General features: G+C 37.6%; 1 protein-coding gene across 3 annotated transcripts in view; it reads right to left on the reverse strand.

Annotated features, from left to right (window-relative positions):
• The window catches only part of MSRB3 (methionine sulfoxide reductase B3), a 183,619-nt gene that overhangs the window by 16,388 nt on the left and 154,897 nt on the right, over nt 1-12,334 (reverse strand). The window lies entirely within an intron of this gene.

The following is a 12,334-nucleotide window of genomic DNA, read 5'->3' on the forward strand; positions in this document are numbered from 1 at the left end:
GCAGACTCAACCATCTTAACCAGCAGGGAATCCCAATGTTTTAAGACATTGAAAAATAATTTATCTATGAAAAGAAAGAGAACATTCTGGTTTTTGTTGAAAACCTTCCATGTCTTGTTTGATTACAGTTTATAGCAAATAATATTATGAGGAGACATATTTGATTCAGCAGTAAACAGGTAAAGACTCAGGAGGTTTCGTTTTTTTAAAAAAATTTACCATAAAGCTACCACCCTCCCCCCACACACATTTTTCTATTTCTAGAATTTAAAATAGATCCAGAGAAATATATATTCATTTCCCATGCTTACCCCTGAATTTTGTGTATACTTATCTTGTTCTGCTCATCACACTAGATTTGTGATTTGTTTTCATGCTTTCTCCCGGTTTAGGTGGTGAGCATTTTGAAGGGAATTGACTTCAGTATATTCAGAGCTTCCCATGATATACAGTACAGACGTACAGTTGAGATGTTTATTAAACTGATTTTCAACTTGGCTTATAGAAGAAAGTGGAATGAATATTTATAGTACATCATAGAGTCCATAAGAGGAGAGAACATAATCATACTCCTTTACAAAACCAGATTAAGGAATATCAGTTCTAATTTCTCACTGGACTATCCAATTTGGCTCAATTTCTATAATTAAGCCTCTCTATCCAGGTGAAATATCCTTATTATCTGGGTTGTGCAGGGAGAGGGTTGGGGAGCAGAAGGAATATTTATTTGTCAGCCTTACTCAGGCAGGAAGTGGCAAAGCCAAAACTAGAATCTGTCTTAATCTACAGCTGATTTAGTCTAGGTGCTCTACTTATGTTCCACTTTCTTCCTCAGTGAAGGGCTTGAGAGGTCAATCATTTAAACACTCTAGCAGGAAGGAAGTTGTCGGTTTTAAGAATTATGTTTACTGCTAGTCTGGATTAGTTGATAGATACACTGTTGCACTTAAGAGCTGCTAGGTGGAAGGGGATAGTGAATGGGTACCCTAGACAATACCAGTTCCCGCACCTTCTAAAGACCAAACCGTTTAAAGGGAAAGTCCAAGAGTAATGATGTAAATGATGTCATCTAGTTTGGGATATAGGCAAGATTTGTATTCATTTATCTAAAACAGCCAGGAAGACTTAAAAACTCACCTTTAGACAATAATATTGAGAAAATGATAAGCTTTATTTGGGGTTTCTTCATTCTAATTTTTCTCTAAAATTGTGAATCACTGCCTACTAAAGATTTTGGGGAGGGGAGAGAACTGCTTTCAAATGAGCTATGAAACCATACAGCTATACATTTTGCTTCCATGAATTAAATATTTATAGAATTTTCCAAAAGACTATTTAAGAGTTGAGCAGGGTGATCTGGAGTGACATGGAGTACAGGTTCTCAAAAGACTTCAGTGTTTCTGGGAACACTGTTGACACTTGAATAGTTTTTGTTACTTACCATGGTGCTATCTAAACACTGGAAGAGACACTAAGCATCCCCAAATTCAGAGTCCCTTTGCACTGTAGAAGAATTATAGCTTTCAAGCAGGAATATTGGACATGTCACCCACATCTTAATTGGTGGAGGCTGACAAAGAGAGCCACGTTGAAGTCTATAACTGTATATGATGGAACATATTTCAAAAGAGAATCATTGGTTAACTTCATCAGTAAGGTGAACAAAAGAGCACGTCGAGCCCTTTTGCTGCATCTCTCAGAACAAGCAAGCTCTATAGAAAGAGAATCCATCAGAAAGGTAAGTCCTATTGACAATCAAACTAAGAAGGACCTTCACCCAAGAATAAATCGTCTTATGGGAGAGAAGCCGCAGTGATGACAGCACTTTGAAAGCAGAATTCCCTCATCATGTGAAAGTATTTAAAGGAGGAACTCTTCACTGCTGTAAAAATCCTCAAAGGAAACCCTGCCCCTACTCCTAATAATAAGGAAAGTGCTTCAAAGGGTGATAGGCAAAGACTGAAGCAATCTGGGTCTTGTTGAGAAAATTATCTTGAGCAAAAGAGGGGGGATGTGTTTTTGTCAGTTTTGACATTAAAGACAGATCATCCATCCTCCTTTCTCTAGGATTTCCCTTTTGGTCTTCTCATCTAACAAAACGGTATTTGTTTTGGATGCATTCCATATACTTTTTAAAAGAAAAGTCATGTGAAAACCTGTATAAACAGAGTTGACTCACCCTATCCCCAGTACATGCTTTTGTTTCTATTCAAAGAGTTTGGATATGGGCTGATTATCATTTTATTTCCAAGACCATAAACTGTACCTTTTAGATATTAGCCTATTAATATCAAGAACAACTTATATTCAATAAATAATTCTCCTTTCTAAGAATTCTCCTTTCTCAATAGCAAGTAACTACAAATACTACACTTCATACCGACAAATTGGAATATGGCAGTTCTGCTTCGATTTCATCCAAACATCAGGCCAAATTAATCTGCAGACATAACTTCGTGTCTGTGGTATATGCTGGTATAATGTGATGCAAATCCAGGATATGTTCATTTACATCTTGAATGTAAGAGTAAGTGATCTAGTTTATTAACAGAAGGTCATTGGTGCTTGCTACCACCTACATTAAAATGGATTTTTTTTAGATTGCAGTAGGAAGAATGATTCCTGCTGAGTCGTAATGTAGCTTAACAAAGCTGCTTTAAGTCTACTTGAACCTGGAATTTTATAGTGATACAGCTCTCCAAAAGTAGTGTACTGTTCACAGATTTAAAATGTTTCATTCCAATTGCCCCCTGAGAAAAACTTCCTCAGCTCTCTCTTCCAACCTTTTCCTCCTTCCTCTCAAATATCTTCAAAACAAGTTGTTAAAACTAGCAACAGATTATAAACAAGCTGAAGCCAATTCCATCTGTACCATGTCTAGAAAAAGTGGCCCTCATTCCTTTACTCTTAATTTAACAAGGATGGCTATACAGCTTCCTCTTCCCCTACCCACTCCCTCAACCCCCAGATAAGATTAGAAACCTCAGTAAATTAGCTACATGACCCATCAGTAGAACACAGCAGAAACTACCCGTGACCAAGGATACATTGAATTGAAATATAATGACAAGTATTTTGTTATCTTCAAATGCAAAAATAAGGCCACTTGGGCTTGAGTGATGGTTTAATAATGATGATATATACTTGAGCATGGTTTTGGTGAGACAAGTTGGAGATCTGCAGATAGAATTTTCTACAGATAGCAGTTCTCACAGCTCTATAATTCTAGGACTGTATTTCAAAATTTGTAGCTTGTAGTTTCTCTGAAACCAGAAACTATTAACCTCACTGACCAATATATACCTTATTAGCTATCTCAAGCCAAATAATAAAACTCTCTATGGAGACCTCCTAATAACAAAAATGGTTTGAAGCTTAGAGCTCTGATTCTTGCCCAGTTATTCACTTCAGGTATAACTTGAATAACATTTTTAAAAGGATGATTCTCTATTCCCCCTCAAAGACCCAAAAGTTTAATCAACCAAATACATGCATGTAGCAGAAGATCAAACAGTGCACGATGACTCAGTGAAATGTTCCCTTTCAATTCTCCCCACCTTGTAGACAATCATGTTTAACAGGCTTTCTATTTATTTCTACAAAATATGCATATGCTATCTGATCCCTTCATTTTAAATCTGTGCTGTCCAATACAGTAGTAGCCAGGAATATGTCACAAGTCAAATTACAATTAATTAAAATTAAATAAAATTTAAATTTCAGTTTCTTTGTCACACTAACCACAGTTCAAGTTCTCAACAGTTACATGTAGTTAATGGTGATGACACTGGACAACACAGATACAGATATAGAATAGTTCTACCATTATTTTCCACAAATAGAAAACATTTCACCATTGAACAGTGCTGTTTATGAACTATAAATTGATTCTTTCTTGTGAATTATGATTTAGTATTCATATTTACACTATCTCCCCTTCCTTCCCCCTTCTAATTTTTACAGTTACATTCCTTTTATTGATAATTCTTTTAAAACCTTCTTTGGTAACGTCTATTTCTTGAACTAGAATGTAAAGTTGAATAAAGGCAAGGAGTTTGTTCACCTCTGTATTGCTAATTGGGCTTCCCAGCTGGCGCTAGTGGTAAAGAACCTGCCTGCCAGTGCAGGAGACCTGTGTTTGATCCCTATGTCGAGAAGATCCCCTGGAGAAGGGCACAGCAGCCTGCTTCTAGTCTTCTTGTCTGGACAATCCCATGGACAGAAGAGCCTGGTGGGCTACAGTCCCTAGGGCCCCAAGAGTCGCACACAACTGAAGCGACTTAGCACGTATTGCCAGTTACTTAAAATAGTGCCTTCAACACAAGAAAGTTATTTAAAAACTATGTAATGATTGAATGAATGCATGACTATCCTATAACTTAATACTGTTTGGCTCTCCTTAGTGCTCTGATCCTCTCTCCATCTACTCTTTCCTGCCTTTCCAGTGCCTAACCTTAATTAAGTCTTCCATGTTTTTATAGATTAATCCTAAGAGCTGAAAATGAGCAAGCAGCCTGTATATTATTATGACTATATATGTATTGCTTATTGCAGAGCTGGAGTGTTCTGGGATTATCTTTCCTTCTGGATGGTCCAATTGTCATAATCTCAGAATGCTTAAAATCAAACATTTTCCTATTTTTACATTGCATCACATGTTAAAAGGCATGCCACATCTTCTACTGTCTTTTAGACTGTGATTTTCATTATACAATTGTACAAAATTTTTCTGTAATTCAGTATTTCAATTTTTGAGTTTTTAATTACAAATATTTAAAACACATGCAAAAGTTTACAAAATATAACAGGCATCCACGATTTAACAGATATCCAGATCTGACAGATAATAATTTAAAAAAATATTTGCTTCAACTTTTCTCTTTTTCTAACAGAATGAAATGTTACAATTATAGCCAGATCTGCCTCCAACCTTCTTCCCTATTCCTATACATCCTGGTATCACAAAGATAATCATTTATGTACCATTCCCAACACATGTGGAGAAGGAAACGGCAACCCACTGCAGTGTTCTTGCCTGGAGAATTCCATGGACAGAGGGGCCTGGCAGGTACAGTCCATGGGGTTGCAAAGAGCTGGACACGACTGAGCCACTGAGCCACCCCCCAACACGTGTTCTGATTCATTTTCTGCAGTGTAATATCCATAAACAATATATAATGTTCTAAGTGTTTAATGATTTATATAAATGACATCAAATCATGGGTACCTTCTGACGGATTATTTTTTCACATTATTCCTGGCCTCCAGTTATTCCGTTTGTTTTTAGGTTTTGTGTGTGTGTTTTTTTAACAGCATCATCTTATCTTTATATATGAGGTATTTCAAATACCCCTGATAATATAAATCAGTGGGTTGTTTTATTTTAGCTTTCCTATTATTCTCTAAAATGTCTCTGCTTTCTCTAGGATAATTGTTCTCTCTGTCTTGGGTTTTGTCTTTCATGCTCTTGGTTTTCTTGGTACATCGATGGTGATCTTTGGCCATTTCTCTCTGAGCATGGAGGTCTGGGTCAATTATCTTCTGCAGCTATACTATGCAAGGTCCTCTGCTTTCAGGTACAGTACAGGTTTGTTTCCTTACTAGTCTTAACTCTGAATAGAAAAGCTGACTGGGAGCTCTGTGAACACAGCTGATGCCCAAGAATTTGTTAGTCCTGACTAAGGTCCGTCTAGTCAAGGCTATGATTTTTCCAGTGGTCATGTATGGATGTGAGAGTTGGACTGTGAAGAAGGCTGAGAGCCGGAGAATTGATGCTTTTGAACTGTGGTGTTGGAGAGGACTCTTGAGAGTCCCTTGGACTGCAAGGAGATCAGTGTGACTAACTGATGATCTGTCAGTCTAAATATGAAAGTGAGGAAGATGAGAAGCTGGTCTAGCTGTTCTTTAGACTTTCGATTCAACACCTTGTTGTCAGTCCCGTTTGCCTCCTGATAATTCTGCTCTCAAAACAACCTCAAAACAACTCTAGCACATATTCTGGGTTGTATCTTTCTTTAATCAACCATACCCATTAATGCATTTCCTCCCATTTTTTCCCCCCTTGGGAAAACTGGTTATAATTTCTTGTCTGCTCAAGATCCCATTACTCTCCCCACAATCTAACTCTCTTTGAAACAGGTTTCTTTTCCTATTTAACTTCTCCTCCCTCTTCTCCTCCTCCTCTTTCTTCTGTTTTTTAAAATTGTCACTTTAAAGAGGTTTCTTGGGAGACAGGAAAACAAACTTGTATGTTCAGTCTATCATCATGAACAAGAGGCTGAGATTCTTTTTAATAAACAAAATCACTGCAGATGATGACTGCAGCTGTGTAATTAAAAGATGCCTGCTCCTTGGAAGAAAAGCTATGACCAACCTAGACAACATATTAAAAAGCAAAGACATCATTTTGCCAACAAAGGTCCATACACTCAGAGCAATGGTTTTTCCAGTAGTCACGTATGGATGTGAGAGTTGGACCATAAAGAATTGATGCTTTCAAACTGTGGTGCTGGAGAAGACTCTTGAGAGTCCCTTGGACAGCAAGGGGATCAAACCATTCAATCCTAAAGGAAATCAACCTTGAATATTCACCGGAAGGATTGAAGCTGAAGCTCCAATCCTTTGGCCACGTGATATGAAGAGCTGACCCATTGGAAAAGGCCCCGATGCTGGCAAAGATTGAGGGTAGGAGAAGTGGGTGACAGAGGATGAGATGGTTGGATGGCATCACTGACTGAATGGACATGAGTTTCAGCAAACTCCAAGAGATAGTGAAGGACAGGGAAACCTGGCATGCTACAGTCCGAGGGGTAGGAAAGAGTCAGACATGACTTAGCAACTGAATAACAAATGCTCAGTCTATCATCAAGAAGCTGAGATTCTTTTTAATAGACTGCAGATTTTAGTGTCTTGATCTAGTAGTTTATGGAAAGAAGCAACAGATTTCAGGTATTATAATTTTTTCCACTAATCACAATTATATTATTTTTTACCTTACTGATAAAAAAAATACCAAAATTAATGTAAGGTTTAGCAGCTTTAACTGGTTCAGATTTGACTCTGGCTAAAACGTGATTATGGGCTAACTAGATAAGATTAGCACTTACTTCATGACCTCTGCAGTGCCCTCTGGGTTTAGAATCAGGCAGGGAGGATAGTCTCCTCCCTGAACAGTTCCGTGGAAAGAAATTTCTTAGATTACTTTTCAACTTTATATTTGCTTAATGTGGTTTGAGAATTTCTTGTGTTTTGGCCCTCCTGCCATAGCAAATATAAGGACAAGCATCCCCCATATGCTGATGACATGATTTCATTATTGTAAACAAGCAATAGTCTCAAGAGGCAAATTCTCAAGTGGCAAACTCTCAAGTAAATGGTTTTAATAGTAAGTATGACAAAAATAAAACCATCGGTTTTGGCAAACATTTTCCCTATGCTTCATTCAGCTTTAATGAGTGGTACCTCAAGCAAAAATGATACTTAAAGCAAAGAGTTTATATATATAAAATTAGAATCAATCTATAGATACTAAAAATCAATGAAGATAATGATAAATGAAAGTGAAAATGTTAGTCACTTAGTCGTGTCTGACTCACTGTGACCCCAGGGACTGTAGCCTGCCACGTTTCTCTGTCCATGGGGTTCTCCAGGCAAGAATACTAGAGTGGGTAACCATTTCCTTCTCCAGGGGATCTTACTAACCTAGGGATCAAATGCAGGTCTCCGGCATTGTTAGCAGATTCTTTACCGTCTGAGCCAGCAGGGAAGCCCATGAATATAAATAATGCTAGTAAAATATAAATACAATGTACTATAGCTCAGCTGGTAAAGAACCCACCTGCCAATGCAGGAGACACAAGAGACATGAGTTTGATCCCTGGGTCGGGAAGATCCCCTGAAGAAGGAAATGGCAACCTACACCCGTATTCTTGCCTGGAAAATTCCATGGACAGAGGAGGCTGGCAGGCTATAGTCCATGGGGTCACAAAGAGTCAGACATGACTGAGTGTGCATGCACATATGCACGCAAAGCACCGTTCAAACATGAATTTTATTTTGGTTACTAGTTACCTTGCTTTTCTGTCTTCTTGTCAAGTAACCCAATAGCTCTAAATGGCAGTGGCACTGTTGCTGGGACATTTTGAATGGCACGATGACGGGAAATCACATAAAGACTACATGATAGATTTGTGTTTTAGGAAGATGGCTCTGGAAGCAGTCTGGAGGGTGAGGGATAAAAGGGAAGATGAAAGCAGGTCTGCCAGATGAAGACTATGTACAGGAATAGAAGTTCTAAGTGAAGACAACTGCAATGGGACTGGGGATCAGGAGAGCGATTACCGAGAGACTGAGAGCACAGTTCCAATTGCGGTGACTGGGATGCCTGTGGGGGAGTGAAGGAGAAGGGCAGGGTCAGATTATGATTAGATTCCCAGCTTGTATGACCAACTGGATCATGCCCATCACGCATGTTTTCAGGGAAAATAACAAAATCAGTCTAGTGTGAAACTACCTAGGAGACAGAGAAATATGTGGGCTCAGAAGTGAGACCCTGGCTAAAGATACCGATGTGAAAGTCTGCAGAGCGCAGAAGACAGTAAGACTAGAATGAGGTTTGGAATAAGGAGAATAGGGTGGCAGTGGAGAATCATACAGGTATTTAAGCGGTGAGCTGAAAAATGAGTCAGCAAAGGAAAATAGAAGAGGGTGTTCCAGAAAATAGGAGGAGGACAAGGGTACCAAGACAAAGTTAGATAATAGAGTGAAAACTGTTCAAGGCTGGATAGCAGACCGTAGTGACAGAATCTACAGAAAGGACCAGTCAAGTAAAATCTGAGAGGAGATTGCTGAATTCAATAATTAGGAGATCTGAGGAACTTTAGGAAGAGACATTTCAATGTGATGATGACAGAAGCTGAACTCCGTCGGGTTGAACAGCATATGTGAAGTGGAGAGAGTGAACAAAGACTGCTCTTTACAAAGCCTGGCAGGGAAGGAAGGTGAGCCAGGTTGATGGCTAGTGGAGAGCATAATGACATTTGTGCTAAAATATTTGGGTTCTTGGGGCCCCTCCTACTGATTCCACCTTTCTATTTTTCTAAGGTGTTTAATATCTTACACTATTACTTTTTTATGGAGTTTTTGCAATAAAATAAGTAATATGAAAAATATTTAGACATGCTAAAAAATCTTAAGCAGTACTCAACTGCTCCTTAGCTTTCTGAACAGAAGTTGTATTTGAAGAAAGGCTAAAAGACTAAAATAGAATTCCATCCCCAGAATTGTTTTATATTTAGTTTATTTTTCAAGTTGTCTGTTGTTGTTTTGCTCCTAATATCTTTTGGTCTACCAAGCTGAAAGTTACGAGTTTGAGTTTTAAATGACTATGGCAATCTGTCCAGCTTTTCTGGCACAGTAGTAGGTACTCACCAAATATGGATGAATAAATGAATCCAGAGCTTTAATTCTAGGTAAAGTTTCACTGTCAAAGATGTTCAGAGCACCCAGTACTTTTTCTTCAAAGCATGTATCATGATTTGTGACTATTTATTTTTGAGTGGGTAATTTTTGATAACTCTTTACTTCTTCTACTAAGCTCCATGTGACTATGACTGCTTTCTTTACTATTATATCCTCAACGCATAGCTCATAGAAATATCTGTTGAATGAATTAATTAACAAAGAAAATATCAGCACAAATTCATTATTTAACAACAAAATTGGACTGAATTAAAGGATTATCACTTAGTGTGGACCTGCCTATCACTATGCTGATCAGAAGAAAAAAAGGATGAAGAGTTTCTACTATTTCGTTTTAGGCAATTTTTTACAAATATCAAACTTAACATAATATGATAATTTTCCTGCTATCAATAGTGCATGTCCTCAAACTGATTACTAATAATCTCATATGTAGAAGCCACATATCCTTGTCACCTGTAAGGATTTCAGGCATTGGCATCTGTGAAAGGACAACATGACTAAAAACTGTCAAGAACACTGAGGTGTCCTTTGGGCAGCATGAACATCTGGTATCTATTCTCTTTGGAGATTAATAATGTAGCTGTAATGCAGCAGCCTTCGCTAATTCCTTTGAGCCCCACACAGCATTTTTAAATGGTTCCAAACACACAAGATCTCTAATTGGTATAGATTTCATCCACAGTTTCCTTACAGTCACAAAACATCTCAGAAACTCCTAAGCAGGAATTGACAGAGGAAAGCTTCCCTGTGCCCCTTTGTGAAGGCAGCTAATAATAATTTTTTTCAGGTTCGACAAAATTACTAAGCTCAAACTGTTTCAACCGAAAAACCGAGGAGAGGGACTTTTATTTTCCCTGGCCTGAACACTGTCTCTTGCTACTTTAAATCACAGTTAATGTTTTAAAAAATATATCTTACACATAAGTCAGTCGTAGACCTTTAGCATCAAAGGCTCTGAGCAACATGGCATGTAGCGGCCTGACCTTTAGCCATAATTTCTAAGTGCCATTAAAAATTGTCTCTCAAACTAGTTTTAAATTTAGTGTTGACCTAGTAACCTTGATCCCCAAACATTCAACTTTAGATGATTATTTTATTTTGTTCCAAAAGCTCTTCAGTCCAGTGAAGGCATCCATTAGGAAGCTTCACAAAGAGTTTCGAGTTTGCTTAGAATTTATTAGCTACATCGAACAGGAAGATGGTCATTTGGGTTGCTTGCTGAGTGAAGATTATTTACTGTGCTTAACTGACCTTAAGAATTCCAGGAGGGATACAGAATGGGGAAATTCAAAGAAATACAGATTCTATTCTCAGCAACAGGCAATCCAGACTAACAGCGAAATAATGTTCCATTCAACTGCAGTACTGAATTGGGTCTATTCACTATATAGCATCTTTGGGGACTGTCAGACTATCACTTACATTCTTCAGTTGGGTACCTATCCAAAATTTTAGACTATTTCCTCTAAATATATGTGCCTGATAAAAATGTAAGATTACTTCTAAGAGGAAGTTAGGTCTTGAACTTATTTTTCTTTTCTAACTTTTCTCCTGATGTTTTTCTCTAACTAAACTCTCTCTAAGCTTCTGAATAGGCTTTAGATCTTTATTCTATTATTGCTTTTAGTAACAACAGTATGAAATAAAATAATTCCTTGTTTTCATAAATCTATGATCCTTTGCTGCTCTATATCACCTTTTTATGACATGTCAAAACTCAGTTCACCTACCACAATTTAAATTTCTGACAACCCATCTTGAAAGAATATTTTGAAGAAGAACAGATTGCTCAGAAAAGCTATTAAAGACAAATAATCCAGAACAAAATGATTACTTAGAGTTGTTTACATGACAAAAGATGTTTTTTCCTTTGTAGCAGACACATAGCAAAACTGAAGCAATTTATCAAACACTGTATATTCCCTAACATATTAAAATTTTAAAATAAATAGCATTGAAAAGACAGGAAGCAAAATACATCAAATCAAGACATACTTTGATAACTATTCATTCTTTTATAAATCCTTTAAGGAAATCTTTTGCCAATACCAAATCCCCATTACCTAGCTTTTCCTTTTCTTATATTTAATCATGTTCCAAAAAACGATATAACTTACTGTTTATAATAGGTTTTGTTATGTTTTTTTTTCTTGTCTGTATTCAGCCAGCTAGAATGTAAGCTCCCTATGTGTAAAGTTAACTGTTTTGTTCCCAGTGCATTCAAAGCTCCTAGAAGGATGCCTGAGATTTAATAAATTTTGGTTTAATGAACTTTCTATATATATTCTTGTTACTCTGAAAATCTTAGATTTAAAAATAATTCTTGTTTTGGTTTTAAAACACACAGCCACTGAAGTCTTTGTTATATAATTAGTTATAGGGCTTCCCCAATAGCTCAGCAGGTAAAGAATCTGCCTGCAATGCAGGAGACACAGGTTCAATCCCCGGGTTGGGAAAATCCTCTAGAGGAGTAAACGGCTACCCACTCTTGCCTGAAAAATCCCATGGACAGGGGAACCTGGTGGGCAACAGTCCAAAGAGTCACAAAGAGTCAAACACTACTGAGTACACACACAATACAAATACATAGAAGCTCTAGGTCACTTGATCTGAGCCACAGTCAGCTCCCAGTCTTGTTTTTGCTGACTGTATAGAGCTTCTCCATCTTCGGCTGCAAAGAATATAATCAATCTGATTTTGGTGTTGACCATCTGGTGATGTCCATGTGTAGAGCTGTCTCTTGTGTTGTTGGAAAAGGGTGTTTGCTATGACCAGTGCATTCTCTTGGCAAAACTCTTGTTAGCCTCATTTTGTACTCCAAGGTCAAACTTGCCTGTTACTCCAGGTATCT

Source organism: Capricornis sumatraensis, chromosome 4 (assembly GCF_032405125.1).
Source record: "Capricornis sumatraensis isolate serow.1 chromosome 4, serow.2, whole genome shotgun sequence".
Lineage (NCBI taxonomy): Eukaryota > Metazoa > Chordata > Mammalia > Artiodactyla > Bovidae > Capricornis > Capricornis sumatraensis.